This window comes from Crocuta crocuta, unplaced genomic scaffold (assembly GCF_008692635.1).
Source record: "Crocuta crocuta isolate KB4526 unplaced genomic scaffold, BGI_CrCroc_1.0 scaffold162, whole genome shotgun sequence".
In the NCBI taxonomy this organism is placed as follows: Eukaryota; Metazoa; Chordata; class Mammalia; order Carnivora; family Hyaenidae; genus Crocuta; species Crocuta crocuta.
In genome coordinates this window covers 6,593,266-6,610,034 of record NW_027529433.1, presented here as the reverse complement: position 1 = coordinate 6,610,034, position 16,769 = coordinate 6,593,266, and the positions used below count along the sequence as shown (strand labels likewise).

General features: G+C 44.9%; 1 protein-coding gene and 1 long non-coding RNA gene across 2 annotated transcripts in view; both read left to right on the top strand.

Annotated features, from left to right (window-relative positions):
• The window catches only part of LOC144228031 (uncharacterized), a 46,459-nt gene extending 42,094 nt beyond the window's left edge, over window positions 1-4,365 (top strand). The window contains exon 4 of the long non-coding RNA XR_013334099.1: window positions 4,152-4,365. This is a non-coding gene — a long non-coding RNA (uncharacterized LOC144228031). The remainder of the gene's footprint in view (window positions 1-4,151) is intronic.
• A 5,433-nt stretch (window positions 4,366-9,798) lies between these two features.
• The window catches only part of SV2C (synaptic vesicle glycoprotein 2C), a 205,195-nt gene continuing 198,224 nt past the window's right edge, over window positions 9,799-16,769 (top strand). Inside the window, exon 1 of the mRNA XM_077759913.1 lies at window positions 9,799-9,871. The gene's annotated coding sequence lies outside the window, so the exon portion shown is untranslated. The remainder of the gene's footprint in view (window positions 9,872-16,769) is intronic.

Genomic DNA, 16,769 nt, shown 5'->3' with positions numbered 1-16,769 from the left:
TCTTTTGGATTATTGTCTCAGTTTGCTAGCTTGTCACCTTGGCTTCATTCCTGGAAGCTGTCGCTCATGTCACTCTCCATGCTCCACAGCTTGGAACCCAGTCCAGTCCTGCCTCACATCCAAGACCAGCCCAGGGCCATAGGGTCCCAGCCTGCATTGAGGATGCTAGGCATCTTTCATCCTAGCAGAGAAGACCAGGCATGGCGCCCTGGGTTCCTGGGGGATTTCACCAACCTGAACTCGTGTTAGATCTCTGCTGCCCACCTGCCTGTGTTCTAAGCAGAGTTTTGTCAACTTGCTGCCCTTGTTCTGATTTTCAACAAGTGCCTTTCCTTACATGCAGATGTTTCCAGCTAAGATGAAGAGGAGTTGCCAACCAGAGAGACAACTGTGCCTTTGGTCTCCTACCTAGTAGGCCTTATTTTACCTGCCAAATGTCTACTGTCCCTGGGACCAAGGCCCTCTGCAAGAGTACATATAGCAACTTCTGATGGTGGCACTTCAGTATCCTTTTTTCCAGATGAGAATCCTTATATTCTTTGTAAATAAGAATATGGAGTCCTGCCTTCTCCAGGAATCTGAGGTCTCAGCATAGTAGCCTCTAAGACCACTGCTCATTCCCACTGACCTATGAGCTCTTTGTCCTAGGGTGTCTGGATCTTGTCTTCTTCTGGAAAGGTGATGCATGGAAGGTGGCCTTGAAAATTGTATTTTACCAAGATGACATTTGGCCTGTCTGTTAAGTTACAGCCATCTTCTGGTATCTTGTGAACATTGTGTTCTGTGACTCTTGGTCTTAACCTATCGGGATGACATGCCAAGGAAACCTCTTCATGGAGTATTCTGAGAACCAATGGTCTGGAATATTCTTTATACACTTCTGTACCATTCCTGCATTGTCTGGGAAAACCAAAAAAAAGTGTGATTTGGGGGACCTCTTTAATAGAAATCCTGGCCTGATTTCTGTTCTTCCAAGGGATCTCTGAGCCTACATCTCCAGAAAGTCTTTAGAAATTACTTTCTTCTTTTAGAAATGACTTTACTTCTTTTGGAAACAGGAATTTCACAGCATTAAGGTGACCTCTGAGGTGGTCAGTCAGAGGGACAAAATGAGGCCCACCATACTTTTAAGGTGCCCTGTAGGAACCTGACTCTGCCTTTTGTGGGATGAATGAAAAGGAAGTGAAAAGAAGGCAAGAAGCTTCTTTCTCAGCATGTCAGAGAGGATGCAGGTGCCTCATCACCCCAAACACTGAACTTTTGGTAAACTATAGCTTAGTCCTTATGCCAAAATAAGACTTCCTATTCCCTCCCTTGGAATTAACAATACCCTGGGATGAGCGTGATTTGAATTTTCATCAGTAGTGAAGGTGGGAAGCTGTTCTCTTGGGATTTAAAGAGAATCCCTAGCGTGTATGGGGGAGAGACACTAAGCTTCCCCTAATCCATCAAGATTAAAGAAACTTTAATTCTGGACTACCACTGAACACATAAATGAGCTTCAGTTTGAGTAAGGGAGATCAAATGTCCACATTGGATGTCTTATTATGCAGGAAATGGTTAATATGGCACCCAGGAAACTCTTGTTGAAGTTGAGAGTGGAGCAAAGGCATGGGTAGTTCAAAAATATTTTTATCAGCAAGGAATAGCTTTAGTCTAGATGTAAAGCAAGAGAAAACATGAATTAGACTATTAATACTGTTTCCATTATTAACATTCATTGTGTTGCTACCTCTTTATAGAAAAAAACAAATTGTAGCCCAAAAGTTGGTCAGCACCAATACTTATGGATCATGCCAAAAATAGATGTGAGTCTAACTTCCTGAGAGCTTACTACATGCATTTTTAATAGTTAGATCATATAGAGAAATCAGCATGTCTATTATTAAAATAGGAAAGCTGAGTTTTAGAATGCTAATTTGGAGAGGAAGATTATACAAGACAAATTCTGAACATGGGAACAATAATTCTCCCTTGAGCAGGAGAATAATTTAATATAATTTAATGTATTAACAAACCTGTGGTATATTCCTGAATATTCCTATGGGAATATTCAGATTTGAGCTATAAGTCATTTAGATACAGATGATCCATAAAGTTATTAGAGAGCTTCGAGCAGCAGAAGTCCCTGAAAGAAAAAGAGCAGGAAGAATTTCAGAGAGATTACTTTTGCCACAAAAAGTGTGGTATGTGTGAATGTGTGTGAGTGTGTGTGTGTGTGTGTGTGTGTGTATTTTAATCTAAGTCCACTTAAAACTATTACAATGCTTGAGGTTTCTCAAGCAATGCAAAATTTGAAGCTGTAAGTCCCTCCTATAGAAAGGCCCTTGATAAGTCTCATTTTGGAAAGAGGAGTTCAAGAAGAAATGTAGAACATTAATTAAATGTTTGAACAATTACTCAAAATGTATTTAGTACCTCTCACATGGAAAACATCGCATTAGTGAGTCTGTGGGCTTTCAAAGGCTGTGGCGCTTCAGGAAATGAGACAGAATGCTTATAACTAAGCTGATAAGTGATGAAGCTATAGGCAAAATAGAACCTAAAAGCTGTTAGAGTGTAGATCGGAGCTGACTTTGTCCAGCTTTGCACAATGGTTGTCTCAGTTTGGGTTTAGGGTTTGATTACTGGAGAATCCATCCCATGAAGTATAGTGAGTGGGTCAGGAGGTGAAATAAGGAAAGGAAGAAAGTTAGTAGCTTGTTGGTTAAATGAATTGGTTATCACTATGGCCAACTGGGTATTATCCCACCAAAAATTCCCTTCATTGATTGATGGTTCTCCAGGCCCATTGTGCAAGCAGTAGGATGGCTGAGGTCAGAGAATGGCCAAGTCATCCTGGCCACCTCATGATTCAATGCTTCCTCTGTGCTGAAGTCTCTCTAATGGGCAATGACATGAGACATGGACAGGCTGAAGCATTTATACTTTTTTCAGACACTATACAGTCCCTGAGAGATTTGGAAGTGGGTGAGTTTCTTTCTCACAGCTGTGCTTCTCCTGGGCATCTCTAAACTAATGGCTGGGACACCATATGTCATGTGAGGTGGTGTGGACCATATGTCCACTTTTCTTTGCCACTCAGATATCAGGGACTCCTCTTCCTGGGACTGAGACCTCAGGACCACAATCTCCCCTCTGTGTCTTATCATTAGTCACATGCACGGAGGTTAGACATTTTCTAAGTGACAAATCTACTTTATTCTAGACATGCAGATACAGGGAGCAAACTATACAGAGAGAGACAATTATGGGCCCATAGAGTATACCCAAGACATAGCCCTGAACAGATTAGTTTCCTTTAATTCATCTCTCTCCTTCCTTTCTTTTTTAATTAAAAATTTTCTTTAATTTATTTCTGAGAGAGAGAGAGACAGTGTGAGCAGGGGAGGGTCAGAGAGGGAGGGAGACATAGAATCTGAAGCAGGTTCCAGGCTCTGAGATGTCAGCACAGAGCCCGATGCGAGGCTCGAACCCACAAACCATGAGATCATGACCTGAGCTGAAGTCAGATGCTTAACCGACTGAGCCACCCAGGTGCCCCCATCTCTCTCCTTCCTAACAGGAATGTTTTCCAGACATCACAGTCTGCTTTTCTTTGCCAATGAATGTCTCTCATGGACATTTCTACTCTCTTCCTGGTCTCTGCCCTAGCACAGACTCCTATGTTACTGTTCCCTCGGAGCCACCAGGGGAAGCTAGAGACCTCTTCAGGTTCTCATTTCTTGACCCTGCCTAGGGCAATTTCTTCCCTGGCAGTCTGAGCAGAAAGATTCTTCTGGGATCTGAGTTTTCACTGAGCTATTTTTTTTTTTTTAATTCTCAGCCTTCCATCTGGACTCTGAAAGCTTCCCATTTGCTTACGAAGATCCTGAAGCCATTCTGGCTTTAAGCAACTATTTGCTAAACACCTCCAAGATCTGGGCACCAACAGATGAAGATATCTTTCTTGTTTTCTCAACAGAAATGAACTCGACAGACAGTTCTGTTTAAATTAGGAGACATTTGTGGAGAATCTTCTATGTGCCAGATAGTCTTTTAGAGTTGGGGAGAGTGGACGTATAAGAATGCTTTCAGCTGTGAGGAAAGGAAGTCTATCCAGAAGCGAGGAAGAAAAGTATACACTTCAACTTTATAATTTTTTTTTATAGATCTTAGAAGACCTGGTCAGCGACTAAAGGAGATTGGTAGCATGCAAGGTATCCGGCAGACAGTCTGACTCAGACTGATGACTCATGACCCCAGCGTCACAGAAGTTCCAAGAAGGACATTATTTGGACATATCAAAAACTCCTCCAAATCAGGCACACCTTTCCTTACGGGCATCTGAGATCATATTAAATTTAATTTTAATTATTTTTTGAATTTGTTTTTAAGTCAGTATTATTAATCATAATAATGATTACTGCCATTAGGCTTTACTTTCTTTAAGGTTTATTTTTTGAGAGAGAGAGAGTGAGAGAGAGTGCAAGCAGGGGAGGAGCAGAGAGAGAGGGAGACACAGAATCCAAAGCAGGATCCAGGCTCTGAGCTGTCAGCACAGAGCCTGGCTGTGGGGTTCGAACTCACAGAGGGTGAGATCATGTCCTGAGCCAAAGTTAGATGCTTAATGAGCTGAGCCGCCCAGATGGCCCACCATTAAGGCTTTAAACTCTAAACAAAACGTAATCCATCTAGTCAGGAGTTAGATTTGGTTGTGCAATGATACGAATTTCAAGACACAGTCTAAAATTTGATAGACTATTTTTTTTACTGTTTTATTTATTTCTAGGAGAGAGAGAGAGAGAGAGAGACAGTGTGAGCAGGGGAGGGTCAGAGAGAGAGGGAGTCACAGACTGAAACAGGCTCCAGGCTCTGAGCTGGCAGTCAGCACAGAGCCCGACGCGGGGCTCGAACCCACGAACCGCGAGATTATGACCTAAGCGAAAGTCGGACACTTAACCGACTAAGCCACGCAGGAGCCCCGCCCTTCTGTAAAATTTGAAGAAATGTGGTTTTAGCAGTCTGTGTAAAACTGTTTTGCTAAATATATGTGTACAATTTAAAAAGCTTGATCTCTACATAAAATCAAGGTTCTTAAAGGAAGAAGGTATGTATATGTGTGTGGAAGTTGGATTGTATGTTGGTAAGACAGCCGGTAGAGTTGGACAGAAGGTTGATTTGGAACTTTTTCAAATGTGATTGTCTATTCCTTATAGTTTCCTATTGCAAATATTTATCAGTTTGTCTTTTATTTTTCTTCAAGTAAAAGAAGAATCATGACTAGAAATTCCAAAATCTGAAGTCTTTTTATGAGGAAGGATGTAGGTTTCTTCTGTTAAATCTGCTGATGCTCCTTCATGGTGCCATTCTTCCTTTTGTGTTTAGTTGTTTTGCGTGCTTCATCATTTACTAGATTTTGCTAAAAACTTATCTGAGGGAAGTTTTTTGAAGTTTGGGATGAAGGAGAGCTCCTCCAGGAAGTAATTGCCTTTATTTCTTCCAGGGCCCTGGGAAATTACCAGCCCAACATTAAACGGAATTTGTAGTTGAATTCAGTTGAATTCCTGGTTGGAATGAGCATCTTTGTGCATTAAATTTGTGAGGATTAAGGTAGGATTAATGTTTATGGAGTGACCTTGAATTAGGAGCTTACGTTGTGAGGAAAGGTGCAGAGTGACTTGGAGGTCTGAGCATGGTGACATGATTTAAAGTGTAAAATAGCCTGATGACGGGAGATTTAAAGCTACTGGTTTAGGGAGAAGGGATGTACAATGTAGCAGTGAGGAATGAGAAAAAGACCACCTTCTTACCTCCTGACACAGTGATACAAGATCTAGAGAAGAAAAAAAAAACACCTTCTTACCTCCTGACACAGTGATACAAGATCTAGAGAAGAAAAAAAAAACACCTTCTTACCTCCTGACACAGTGATACAAGATCTAGAGAAGAAAAAAAAACACCCATCACTTGAGAAGGTTGTGGAAGCAGCCTCTCTCAGGGAAGAATCACAGCAGGAAATGAAGGGGACCTTCAGAGAAGAGGCTGCAGATACAGAGCATTTTGCGAGTGGTGGGTTGTGCATTCCAGAAGGCCAAAACAGAAAGTTTCAGGAGCTGGATAGGGGAAAAGGGCCAATATAAATAGGAATCAAGAGCTTAATGAGATTAACATTGGTAGACTCAAGACCTACCAATGTTAGCACTGGGGCTAAGAAGGGTGTCCGTGCCTCCTTACTGACCCCCTAATGATGAAGGTGAGGAAAACCGGAATGGTGTAGCCTTGGTTCAACTGTGTGAAACTTTCTCAAGGTCTCTGTTCTGGAAGCCAGTTGTTTGCTACCCTGAGCCTGTAGGAATATCTTCTAGGACTAGCACTCCAGGGCACAGACTTGGGAAAACTTCACTCTAGCTATTAAAAAGGGAAGGGGTATTAACATTTATTCTCTGCCCACTATGTGCTAGGTACGGTGCTTCTTGTTATGTTACCAAATGTAAGCACCACAGTGTCTGTACTTAGTATGAATTATTTTTGTTGAATCTACTTTGCAGATGTGAAGACAGATCTTTAATGTTCCTTAGGTGTGTTTAATGGCTTACTTTCTAGCATGATGAGCAGACACTGCACTGAGGAATAAAATTCGAGATAGGTAGAAGGGTAGCCACTTCAGAGCACTGGGATTTTGTGGGGACAGGGCCAGTGTCCCCTTTACCCTCCATCAGCTCCTACAAGACAAGTGTTTTTAAGAGAAAAAAAAACCATGTCCTTATAATGAAGATGTGAAGAAGACTATACTGAGTGCTGGCTCCAGTAGGCCTGGGGCCAAGGGGTACACCAGGTGGGACCCTAAAATGAGAGCAGCTTTGGGGGGCAGGCTGAAGAACCTACACATCCCATCATCATGAGAAAATACTTGTTGTCTTCTAAAGACACAGCATTAAAATACTGTCCCCTTTAGAACCTGTGGGTGTCTCAGTCAGTTAAGCAACTGACTTCAGCTCAGGTCAGGATCTCAAGGTCATGATGGGTTTGGCTCTGTGCTGATAGCTTGGAGCCTGCGTCAGATCTGTCTCTCCCTCTCTCTCTGCCCCTCCCCCTCTTGTACTCAAAAATAAACATTAAATTTAAAAAATGTCCCCCAACACAGGACAGTCTTACATCGGACCTGTCTTGCAAACACACAATTGGGAATTTTCTTATAGGAGCTGCTGGCTTCAACTGCGTCAAGACAGGAAAGCTTGGCAGCTAGAAAAATTGATACACTTCTTTAAATACCTTCCATGGATGGCACAGGAAAATGATTCAAGGAAGAGATAGCATAGCACAAAGCACGTTGACCATTCATGGTTTTCTGAACTTCTCTCATTGGAGAAATAATCCTTTATTGTGTGACATTTGGGGGAAGGTTCTCAAGAGGGTGTCTGCCCCTTTGGGAACTCAGTGACATGACCAGCACATTCTGCAGTTGAGAGCTCAACGTTTTAGAAATAATACACAGGCAATCTGGATAAGAATTATGAGTTTTTAAGTTTCATAATTTATTTCCAATGCTAGATTTTTAGGCATTCTTGTGGGGTACAGCTTCCTTCTCATGGTAACAACACAGTACTTTTAGCCTAAATAGTTATTTAATTTAAATTTGTTTATGCAGAAGGGCTCATTAAATGCAAATATCACATTCCCTAATTGTCTTGTTTCCTGACCACTTTACAACACCACATATGGTTGCAAACTGCAAAGTCTTTAACCCAAACAAGACCCAGACAGGTTTTCAAAGACCCATATAGCAAAGCAAGTGTAGGTTTGACACGGCAATCTGAGTTCTTGAGTGCTTGAGATGGANTGCAGTTGAGAGCTCAACGTTTTAGAAATAATACACAGGCAATCTGGATAAGAATTATGAGTTTTTAAGTTTCATAATTTATTTCCAATGCTAGAGTTTTAGGCATTCTTGTGGGGTACAGCTTCCTTCTCATGGTAACAACACAGTACTTTTAGCCTAGTTATTTAATTTAAATAATTTGTTTATGCAGAAGGGCTCATTAAATGCAAATATCACATTCCCTAATTGTCTTGTTTCCTGACCACTTTACAACACCACATATGGTTGCAAACTGCAAAGTCTTTAACCCAAACAAGACCCAGACAGGTTTTCAAAGACCCATATAGCAAAGCAAGTGTAGGTTTGACACGGCAATCTGAGTTCTTGAGTGCTTGAGATGGAGAGAAGGGAAAGTTATCAGCCAAGTATTGTCTCCATTTCTCTCCACAGTATTATGTACAGTGACACAAACCAAGCCAGAAAGCCGTCCTTACAACACCGCTCAGGGTTGAGCCACCTCATCCCCACCAGCTCCTCTGCGCAGGAGGCTGCCTGAGATGCCCTGGTATCTCTTCTTTCGGGCACAAGTACACGGAATATTTACATTTATGTCCACCAACTGATCTATTCAATCATCCACGAATAGAGCACATGGGGATAAAGAGTGTGTGTGTGTGTGTGTGTGTGTGTGTGTGTGTGTGAGAGAGAGAGAGAGAGAGAGAGAGAGAGAGAGAGGGAGAGAAAGGGAGAGAAAGGGAAAGAAAGGGAGAGAGAGTTCCACCCACTGCATCCTGCTCGGGAGCTGTGCTTTGTCTTGCTTGGGGTCACCCATCACGAGGGCAGTGATACTAAGGAGGACACCCCCCCAGGGCAGCCCCTTCCCACTCTGCATTGGTTGCACGTGAGCGCGGAGCTGGCAGGTCAGGGACTTGGGGAAGCCCAGCTTCTCGCAGTGTCTGGGTGGAAGTGCTCGAGACAGGGGGTGGGGAGGCTGGGGAGTGTCGAGGCTCAGCCGCCCGAGGCCCGCGGAAGGCAACGCCCTCCTCTGCTGCCGCGGGGTGGCGGCGCCAGCCTCCGGAAAGGCTTCGCCAGGGTCGGTTTCCTGGAGCTGCAGAAGCCCACTGCTCCGAAATGGAGAAGCTTGAGTCAGGGTCTCCAGCACACCACTGTTATTGAGGATACCAGCAGAATTCCCGTGCCTCCTCCTTTTAAAATATTCGGCCACTTTCAGTGTCTGCCTGCGGGTAGAGCTGTCTGGCCCCACCTGGCATTAGGGAAACCCCAAACACCCAGCAAAGTTTCTTCTTGTTTGCTCTTGCCGAGCCCCAAGTTTCCACTCCACCTGCATGCCAGCGTGGAGGCGGAGGGTTATGGGACTCGTCAATTTAAGCCCTGCCAGGTGGCTCCCTGGGAGCCCAGCTGACGTTAACAGGTCAGTCCCAGCCCCAGACAAATGGGGCAGACCCTGTCTCCCGTTGCACCAGCTAGGTCCAGCACTCAGAATTCCTTGTGGTCTCGCGGGACCAGGCTAGGGGCGCCGCCCCCAGTGCACCACGCAGAGTCACACTCAGTGACCAATTAAGGACTGGCGCCCCTTTCTTATCCCCCGCTGCAAACTCGGAGCCCTGACTCCTCCCAAGGTACTTGCCACTTGGGGGTGGTCCCTCCCTCCCCGCAAGCCCACGCTGCAGCAAAGCTTCAGCACCCGGACTCCCCCGAGCCAGGCAGCCCGCCCCGCACGGAGTCGTGCGCCGCTCCAGCCTCCCCCGCGCGCGGTGACTCCCTCCCTGCGCACCGCTCGTACTCTCGCCGAGCCGCCGCCCGGCACTGCAGCACCGCGGGGAGGAGGCGCAGGCGGAGGAGGGGGAGGAGGACCGCAGCGTGCAAGCCCGGAGCCACTTTCCCGCCCCTCCTTTCGTCGCTGACACGCTCAGTGGAGTCACCACTCCGCGCGCTGCAGGCGAGAGTGGCAGACGGAGGCGGCCCCAGAGAGAGCGCAAGAGACGCCCGCGCGGCGGCAGCTGCGGCGCTGACACCACCTAGGGCGGGGGGTCCCAGGCGTCTGGAGCGGTGAGTGAGGGACCCCGGCAGTGGTGGCGGGGATTCCCGCCGCCGCCCCATTTCCCTTCCCGACCGGGAGCCGAGCGCTGCAGCGTGGGGAACTTTTTGCTGCCTCGTAGAAGCGCAACTTCGCCCCGTGTGCCCCGGAGGAAGAGGTTGCAGGTGCCTGGTGCTGCCCCGCCGGTCGCCTCTGCTGGAGCGGGATCGGGGAATTCGCGGTAAAGCAGATGGAGTGACCCCCGGCTGCCCAGGATAGGTCAGGGAAGGCGGCCGCACTTTAGTCCGGATCCCCGGGTAGGCGGGTGAGCGGCCGCGGGGATTCGAGAGCCGCGCCCGCCTTCCGTGGGGACCTCCCCGGTAGTTGGCTTAACGTGGTTGGACGGCGAGGGGGAGTCTGAATCAAAACAAGCAGGTCTGAGCCCCCAGCGGGATGGCCATCCTGTACCCCGACCCCAGTTTTGGGGCTCAACTTTTCGGCGGGGATCCCTCTGCAGACGCGCGGGTGGAGGGAGGGCGGAGGGAGCCGCAGCGGGCGCTGGGGCAGCCTGGAAGAAACGCCTGGTCTTTAAACAGCTGTTCCACGGAAGTCCCCGAAGCCGGGTGCGCGAGAACCGGAGAGGGATGGCGAACAGGGAATCCCTCGGGGCTGGGGCTGTTTGTAAGTGCCGCACTTCTCTACTGACGCTACGCCTTCATTCAGCAAAAACCTGCTGAGCGCCTACTGTGCTCCAGGTGCGGCCAAATAGACCTACTGGCTTGAGGCTCGTTGAGGGAGAGGGGCTATCACCCGTAAACAAGCTCCCGGGGTCATTGCAGGTGGTGGTGAGGGCTGTGGCGGCAATCACCCGGCCCATTTGACTCTTCAATTAGCAGACGCTTTCCCCTCCGCCTGGGTTCTAGAACTGGGAAGACTTTTCTCCGGCTTGTCGCGGGGACCCCTCGGGGCTGGACCCACGAAGACTGCGGAATACGGTGATGAACTTGTAGGGCAGCTGGCACCCCGCAGCAGATACACANCTCCCCTGGGCGCCGCAGTGCCGGGAAGGCTCCGCAGCCGCCAGGCTCTCCCCGGGGGGATCGAAAAGATGGGGCGTCTTTTGAGGCGCCGCAACAGGGATGTCCCGAGGGCCTCCCCTCTTGCTAGACCCCGTTCCTAAATACTGAGTTGACTGACAGCGCGAGAAAGTTGTTTCAATTTAATTCTTAGCCTGAATCCTGGAAAAGAATTTGGCACTAATCTCTTTGTCGTTCTCTTGTTTTTCTGTGGCACGTTCCGGGAGGCTCCGAAAGGCCTCGTGCTCGCGGCAGGGTTTCCTGCGAAAGCTTCGACGTTGAGGTTCATGAGATTCGGTAGGGCGCACCCGTTCCTTCCCCATTCCTCCGCAGTTTTGTCAGGAGACCAGGCCTCTAAGTGGGGCTTGAGAATGGCCTACGAAACGATGTGCCGCGTTCCTCTTCTATGACATCAAATTGTGTGTTAGAAACAGTACTCGGAAAGCATAATCCCGGTATAAAATAAGAAGCCCAATCCATATTTCATTTTATTACTATTTTTAAAAAGACCCCACTTTCTGGAGACCTCATGGCAAAGGTTTTTCTATTGGCTTTGCAGAGTGAGTCCAAATCTGCAACATACATGTCAAAAGGATTCAAAGCAGGGAGGTGGAGGGAAGGAAGGAGGAAAACGGAGAAGCAGTCATCAAAGAGGCCAGAGGCAGAAATCCTAGTCCCCCCTTTCCCAAGTATTCTGTCACCTGAGACAGGTGACTTACCCTCTTGGGTTCACCCTGCACATTTGGGAAGTGTGAAAAATAGCTCAGACTAGCTCTTCTTACAAAGTTGTTTTGAGGACGAAAGATGATGGTCTTAGAGAGCCTTGGGCCTACAAATTCTCTATGAATGGAAAATATTATGAAACACAGTCCCTTTAATTTTATCTTTTTAAAAATTCTGAAGACATTCACCAGTGCTGTTCCTTTAATGAAATTTAGCCTTCAGTGTCCGCAAACGCAGACAATAGACTTTTCCTAACAGTCTTCTATAAAATCAGATGCCATTAGCTGCTGTCTGGAGAAGGGGAGGAAAAAAAAAAAAAGCTCTGGATTACATCTGAGTGTCTTTGGTAATGTAATAGAGAAAGTGAATTTATTTTTCATGACCCAGTGACAGTAAAAGTAGCATCTTTGGTCTGAGCAGCAGTCTAGCCTAAGAGCTAGTAGGTAAAAATTCTACTCACTGTTAACCCAGTCATATTCCTTAAGTGTGGAAGGTGCCTCAGACAACAGGAAGCAGTTTCCACCCTTAAGATTATCACAAAGGGTATCACAATGTGCAATAGATCATGTGACCACAAGTCCCGGAAAATCCACTTCCCATAATTAGGGAGATTAAGTCTTACTCTAATGTAAACTTGTTGATGATATATTTCAAGAATAAAAACTTCTGATTTGTCAAAATGCCTTCCTAGCTCTTCACAATGCTGTTACTCATGTGACTCATACATAGTGGTAGGTATCTATGAATGGTTAAGGTCAAAATGCCCTTTTTATTCTGCACCCTGTATCAAGGGAAAGCTATGATTCACCAGGGCTTCTTGGTTCCTTTTGCTGTGGGTTTTGTCTGACCCAGGGTCTACAGCATGTATTATCATTACCCATTTAAACACAAACTCGTCATTTAGATTAAGTCTGTCAGTAAACCTAAGAGAGGCAGCCTCCCTGTCTGTGTGCAGTTTTGGTACAACATTGCTAAATTGTTTTTGGTTTTGATTTGTCTTTTTCAATTCCAGCCCTATTGAGCCAGTGTAAATGTTGCAGTGAATTGGATTTGGAGCTTCCTTATTTGATGCAGCTGAAATAGCAAAGTGGGGGAGGGCATATTATTATTTTAATCCTTGCTGGGAATATGTCTTAATGGGGTGTAACGGCACCATTTGCTTTTATCACAAACACCCCTTGTAATCGAGGACACGGGTGCTAGTTGCGTACCACCATGTCTTCCCCCGCTGGGAAGAGCTGAAGAAAATGAAATAAAAGGAGAGCAGTGGATTGGATGGGGTGGTACTTTCTGGGTCTAATCTTTCCCTCTGTGAAATACAGAAATATATGATGACTTTTATTTAAAATAAGCTCGATTCCAGTATAAGTAATTAACATACAATGTTATATTAGTTTCAGGTGTATGACACAGTGATTCATACAATTTTTTCTACATTACTCAGTGCTCATCATAAGTATACTTCTTAAACATTTTAAAAAGTTTATTTATTTATTTTGAGAGCGAGCAAGAGAGAGTGAGTGAGCAAAGGAGAGGCAGAGAGAGAGGGAGAGAGAAAGAATCCCAAGCAGGATCCACACCATCAGCACAGAGCCTGATGTGGGGCTCGAACTCATGAACCGTGTTATGATGTCCTGAGCCAAAACCAGGAGTCGGGCACTTAATTGACTAAGCCATCCAGGCACCGGAGGATAAGTATACCCTTAATCCCCTTCACCTCTTTCACCCATCCTTCCACCCACCTCTCCTCTGGTAACCACCAGTTCTCTGTATTAACCACCAGTCTGCTTTTTGTCTCTTGTTCATTTGTTGTGTTTCTTAAATTCCACATTTGAGTGAAATCATATAGTATTTGTCTTTCTCTGCCTTATTTCACTTAGCATTATACCAGTTAGGGACATCCATGTTGTTGCAAATGGTGAGATTTCATTCTTTTTTTATGGTTGAGTAATATCCCGTTGTGTATATAGACCATATCTTCTTTATTCGTTGATGAGTTATATTTTAAATTTCAACTTTGCTTATAAGGAGAATATAAAAAGTGTTTTTTATTAACATATGTTCCAGTTTTACATGGAGCTATGGGCTTTGTTTTTGTTGAATAATTGATCTGTTAGATTTTGTGTTATGCCATTAGGGTTAGGGACTAAAACATTTTTCAAAGGCCAGATCTGAACAATCGTAATCTCAGTTCACTAATCTCAGTAGAGCAGATATCCAGATGAATTTAACATGACAAATTTATTTTGTTTAAAGATTCTATTTTTAACTCATCTCCACAGCCAGAGTGGTGCTCGAACTCACAACCCTGAGACAGAGTCGCATGTTCCACCCACTGAGCTGGCTATGTGCCCCTAACTTGACAAATTTTAAATACTTTCTGTTGAGCACCCAGTACATACCATGCCTGCTGCATCATTTCCTGTGGACAGTATGTACTACAAATGATTAAGACTGGCAACTAAGAACCATACTACTGAGCTTTAGTCTTCTTATGGCACTGTGCCCTCTTACAATTCAGGAGCACAGTGGGATTTATGACTAATCAGACCAAGTGCTTTTTCTTGTTGTTTGCTGCTCTTTAGAAATCCTATGAATTAGCCAAATAGACCGATGGTTCTTAGTCGCCCTGTGTATCATACTTCCCTGACATGTTTATTCAAGTGGAGAAGTACAGGCTTCATCCTAGACACTCTGAAGTGAGTGGTTCTGTGGGTGGATCCAGAATATGCTGTTTATCAAACTCTGAAAAATGAGTTATATGTCATCACTAAAGGTCTACACTTGCAGGAGTACTTGAATGAGTACATGACAGTGTGGCAGGGACCCAGAGCACGTGAGCTTCGTAAGCTGTGTTGTTCTCTTCAGTACTTATTGAGTCTCTACTTGAAACTCTCAGGGAATTTGCCTTCTAGCTAGCAGGACAGACTTAAAGATGACTAGCTTCTGTGGTAGGGGTCAGAGGTGGAGTGAGTGGGATGGGTAGTTGGGAAGGACTCTGTGGAGACAGTTATGCAGATGGTATCCCAGAAGAAAGAGCATAGGCAGAAGGAGCAGCATATATGAGAGGCTAGTCTGGTGGCAGAAAGGCTGACAACTTAGCATGGCCTTCAAGGCTCTGGATGGTCTGGCACCTGCTTAAGCCTGTCACCTCATTTTGCTTACCTTCCAGACCTCTCCCATCTTAGCAACCTGCAGACATCAGCCTCCCTACTGCCTGCTCTACCCTACCTTCACCATATTAACTCTTTACGCTCTTCAGACCTCTGTTATCTTCCCTTTCTGGGGCAGCCTCCCAACCCTCTCTTGGGAGATGAAAATTCTCTCTTCTCTCACAGTGCTCTTTTCTTTTCTTTAAAAAAAATTTTTTTTAAGTTTATTTATTTTTTAGAGAGAGAGAGAGAGAGAGAGCGCAAGCAAGAGAGAGGTAGAGAGAGAGGGAAACATGGAATCCGAAGCAGGCCTCCAGGTTCTGAGCTGTCAGCACAGAGCCCGACCTAGGGTTCGAACCCACGAACTGTGAGATCATGACCTGAGCCGAAGTTGGTCACTGAACTGACTGAGCCACCTAGGCACCTCTTATGGTGCTTTTTTCTTTATAAATAAGGTTGTTGGAGAAAAACAGGCTACTCAGTGAATTTGAATTCAGATTAACAAACTTTTTCTTAATCAAATATTGCTTGGGACATACTTATATTAAAATGTTATTTGTTGTTTATATAAAGTTAAATTTCTCTGGGCATCCAGTATTTTTACTTGCTGAATCTGGCAACTCTGTTTAGAAAGCCCATTAATTTTACTCTTTTTAAAGTGAAGTTGTTTCATGAATGCCTGTCTCTCCTGACCGAACTATAAACTCCAGGAGGCCAAGGACAAGGTCAGGGATAGGTTGTTGTTTTGTCTTGTTGTTTATCCCTAGTGTCTAAACACTGTCTGGAGCTTAGTAAGAGCTCAAGAAATATTATCAGATGACTTAATAAACTGTTTAAGAAAACTGCTGTAACTGTGGACAAGTTTCTTAACCTTTTTAGAGCCTTGATTTCTTAAGCTGTGAAAAGATGATTTTTATATCTATTTTGTAGGATTGTGTGTAAAGGTTAAATAGGGAAAACATTCCTACCATGTTACTTTGCAGGCACTGTACCCCTAGAAGCTTTCTCTCTTCAATCAGTGTTTGTTTTGTAAACTGAAAGCATTCCTTCTTAATGTATGAGATCCCACGTCCTGTTTATTATAACGCAATTCTGTAAGTCGTTAAGTGTTTCCTGAATATTTACCAAGTTCAAGGTACTCTGGAGGTTCTACTGTGCAGTTGCAAAGGTCCTGTTTCAAAAAGAACCCATGTGTGGAATGGTAACACCCGAGGGCTGGCTTCATGGGTCTTCGTCCTACCTGGTCACATGGTGCCTCATGTTCAGAAAGGCCCTGTGTTTGGTTTATGCTCTGCCATCACCTCTTGAAACTTTTTGAACATGAGGTCAGTTATGTAGCTAATACTGGTAACCTGTGCATATTTGTATTTAGCACATGCATGTGGAGCATTATAGTCTTTACAATGGTCCTTGGCCTCAGAGTACTTGTGATTTTCCCCAGTTACATGGTTTATAATTGGCTGAACCAAGATCAAGGTCTTTTCCAGTGTGGCATGACTGTCTTCACCTTCACAACCACCCAGTGTGTCTAAAATAAACCTTTGATGGCAGCATGGAGCCTGCTTGGGCTTCTCTCTCTCCCTCTCTCTGCCCCTTACCCACTCTCACTGTCTTTGTCGCTCTCAAAATAAATAAATAAAACTTATAAAAAAAAAAAAAAAACGACCAGGGAGTCACGGCTTTGGAAGCCATTCCCTGTGATCTCTTTATTTATTGCAAATAAAAGTTTTCTTTGTGCAAAATAAATAAATAAATAAATAAATAAAATAAAATAAAATAAACCTTTGAGTGGGCATCAGGAGCCTGTAAAGAATTAGCTTTAGTTCTCCTCTTCTTGGGTCATTTCCATGGACCTTTCCTGCCTGTCACTGCTCCTGCAGTCACTGAGAGACTGCAGCTTCAAGTTCTAGGTCTGCCTTTGTGGGAACACCAGGAACAATGTGCTTTAGACTCTGTCTCCATCTATATTCAGAATTTTA